Here is a 3,889-nt window from a genome sequence, read left to right as displayed (position 1 = left end):
ATGTCAGTTACAGATAAAAATCATACTATAGGACAGTAATGAAGCCTCCATCAAAATAAACAAGTTTTCAGGATACAGTTAAAATCCAGAAACCAGAATAATAGTAAATATTTGGATACCAAAGGATACATTCCCAAGCAGACGAGAAGCCAGAGAAAGAGGCTTTCTAGTGGGAAATTCTGAGGAGGTCATAGATGCAGAGCTGAGCTAAGTAAGATGGAGCTTTTTACGGCAGGACACCAGCAGACAAGACACAGAGACAGTCTATCACCTATACCCACAACCGCCCTCTCCAAGTTTTCCAGAGAACTCATAAACAGCTGAAATTGTTTTCTTTGATACCCTTAGTTGGCCTACTCACGGACAGAAATACCCAAACTGATCTTTCAGCTGCCAGTTTACCCACCTACCCGCTCCTAAAATGTGTAAACATGAACCATTGTTCCCAAACTGTCTGCAGTTTTTTTAATCTTACCTCTCTCCTTTCTCTTTCATAAATCCTAATTTTTGCCTTTGGTCCTTGACCCCAATCTAATGTCTGTCTTCTTCACACGTGAGTAAAATAACTAATTAAATGTGTCTGAGTTAGTATTGGACACAAGGAAGATCTACAACACCAGGGTTTGTGTGTGCATTACATTCTTAACTCTTGAAATTGGCCTAGAGGAGTTGGTCATACTATCTGTAACCCAAGAACAAGTATGATGACACATGTTAGTGAATTTATATCAACTGCCTGTCACTCTGCTCCAATTTATGCTTTTGAATCCTGCAAAACAATTCACTTTATTAAGTAAGAGAATCTTTGTACCTTTTCTCAAAGGATATTGATAGGCATGATTGTCTGGGTTTTGCAACCAAAGCAAAATTTAATTTAATATCAGTACAGTAGTGAACGCATGTACTGATTGAGCTCAGTGGGACTGGGGAGCTTCCCTGTAGGCAATCGGTACTCCTCATAGGGCCACACAACCATTTAAGCCACTATTATTTAAGCCATCAAGAAAAAGCTAAAATTGAATCATAATACTTTGTTTAAGAAATCAGGGAAATATGCAATAAATCTTAATGAGTTTTCCATCAATAAATTTTCAGAGAATGTTATTATCCAACATAATTCATTCCCTGAGGATTCCACATGGAAACTCGTGGGAACATAATTTCAGAACTAGTAAAACAAAAGAACTTAGAAATCATCTAGTTGAACTCTCCCATTTTACTGATAATGAAGGTCCAGAGAAGTTGCAGGTCTTTCCCAAGTACATAGCCAGTAACAATTTTTCTAAACTTCAGACCAGATCATTTTGCTGCCTTCCTTAAAGTCCTCCTCTGGACACCAAATACAAACTCCTGTGTCCTCCAAGACCTTCCTAACTTGGTCCCAGTCTCTCTCTTTCTTTCTGTGTTTTTCCATTGCCTTTACACCTGGTGTTGCCTGCAGCCAGGGCAGCACTAGTAGTTCCTGAAGCAAATACTGTTTTCTCACCTGTTGGCATTAGCAAGGAGCTCACAACTTAATGATGGAGGCAAACATACCAGCACATACTTTTAGATTTATTAGAACCAAAGTATGCACAAGAATAGTATCAGAGGAGAAACTGTGGGAGGGAAATCACTAAGGAGCAGCTTTCATAGCTAAGTCTTGGTAGGATACATAAGAGTTCCCTGGAGAAGACCAGGGATATTATATTAACTGTCAACAATTAAATGCTAAATCTAAGCTAAAAGTAATGAGGGCCTGAACTAGGGTAGTGACAGTAGAAATAGGAGTTGGGATAGAGTTGAGGAAGAGGAGAGGTATTGTGAAAACCGAATGGAGAAGAGCTGGCAACTGACCTGATGCTGGGGTGAGGGGTAGAATCAGGAAGATTAAAAACAAAAGGCTCAGGTTTTTAACCTGGATATAGCTGAATGGTACCACCAGTATCAGAAACAGAGCAGAAGATTTCAGAAGGAATATAGTAAGTTCAGTTTTATTGTTGATACACTGAATTTGAGATGCTAACCAGACATCAAGGTGATACCATCCAGCAACAAGCTGGGAACTGGATGTTAAGGACTGGACCTCAGGAAGCAGGTCAGCCCTGGAAACGAATTTGAAATCTTACCTAGATTTCAGAGTAGGGGTTGGCAAACTTTTTCTGAAAAGTACAAGATAGCAAACACTTTATTTTTTTTATCATAGAAATGCATTTACTTTTATTTAGGTTTAATAGACCCAGATATTTTCTCCTGAAGACACTGAACACAGAGTATGACAGAAAGGTACAAACTGTCATCTCAGAGTTCCTCCTTCTGGGCCTGCCCATCAAATCAGAGCACCAAAACCTGTTCTATGCCCTGTTCCTGGCCATGTATCTTACCACTGTCCTGGGGAACCTCCTCATCATAATCCTCATTCGACTGGACTACCACCTTCACACACCCATGTATTTGTTTCTCAGCAACTTGTCCTTCTCTGACCTTTGCTTTTCCTCTGTCATAATGCCCAAATTGCTGCAGATCATGCAGAGACAAGACCCATCCATTCCCTACACAGGCTGCTTAGCCCAAATGTACTTTTTCCTGTTTTTTGCACACCTGGAGAGCTTCCTCCTTGTCATCATGGCCTACGACCGCTATGTGGCCATCTGTTTCCCCCTGCACTACGCCACCATCATGAGCCCCAGCCTCTGTCTCTCCCTGGTGGTGTTGTCCTGGGTGCTGACCACGTTCCACGCCATGTTTCACACCCTGCTCATGGCCAGACTGTGTTTCTGTGCGGACAACGTGATCCCCCACTTTTTCTGATATGTCTGCTCTGTTGAAGCTGGCCTGCTCTGACACTCGAGTTAATGAATTGGTGATATTCATCATGGGAGCCCTCATTCTTGTCAGACCATTCGTACTCATCATCGTGTCCTATGCACGAATTGTCTCCTCCATCTTCAAGGTCCCTTCTGCTAGGGGTATCCGTAAGGCCTTCTCCACCTGTGGCTCCCACCTCTCTGTGGTGTCACTGTTCTATGGGACAGTTATTGGTCTCTACTTATGCCCATCAGGTGATAATTCTACTCTGAAGGAGACTGTCATGGCTATGATGCACACTGTGGTGACCCCCATGCTGAACCCCTTTATCTACAGCCTGAGGAACAGAGACATGAAGGGAGCCCTGGGAAGAGTCAAGCAAACACTTTAGATTTTGCAAGCTTTGCAAGCCACATGGGTCTCTGTCACAACCACTCAGCTCTGCTGTGGTAACATGAAAGCAGCCATAAATACATAAATGAATGGGTGTGACTGTGTCCCAATAAAATTTTATTTATAAACACTGAAAGTTGGATGTCACGTAATTTAAACATATCATGAAATATTTTTCTTTTTTTTAAAACAACCGTCTAAAACTGAAAAAAAAAAACCAAAAAAAAAAACTATTAGCTCAAGGGCTGTACAATAGCTGGCAGTGGAATGGATTTGGTCTAATAGCCATAGTTTGCTGACCCCTGCTCTAGAGATGAATCATGGGAGTAGAAAAGATTGTCCAGAAGAGAGTGTAAAGATACAAGAAGCACAAAGTAAAATCCTTGGAATGCATGTAATTTAAGGGGTCATTTGAGAAAAGAGAAGGAAAGCTAGAGCAGTCAGAGGTTTAGCAAGAAAATGAGAAGAGAAGAGAAATGGTGCTCTAGAAGGCAGAAGAGTTGTAAGAAGGAGGGAATGGTCAACAGTGATATATGTTACAAAGAGCATGAGGACGAAGATGGATAAAAAGTCAATGAATTGAGGAACCAGAGAGCAGCATGAGACTTTCAAAAGAGCAATTCAGGAGAATGGTGAAGGCATGATCCCAGTTGAAAAGAAGTATCAGGTAATCAAGTGCTGTATTAATAGAGGCAGAGAGAGTGAAGAC

The 3,889-nt window shown here is 41.3% G+C and overlaps 1 pseudogene; it reads left to right on the top strand.

The window, feature by feature from the left end:
- Window positions 1-1,839: 1,839 nt before the first annotated feature.
- LOC105821431 lies at window positions 1,840-3,178 on the top strand (annotated as a pseudogene).
- The last annotated feature ends 711 nt before the right edge of the window (window positions 3,179-3,889 follow it).

This window comes from Propithecus coquereli, unplaced genomic scaffold (genome assembly GCF_000956105.1).
Source record: "Propithecus coquereli isolate 6110/MARCELLA unplaced genomic scaffold, Pcoq_1.0 Scaffold574, whole genome shotgun sequence".
Lineage (NCBI taxonomy): Eukaryota > Metazoa > Chordata > Mammalia > Primates > Indriidae > Propithecus > Propithecus coquereli.
This window is presented reverse-complemented; position numbering and strand designations above follow the sequence as displayed.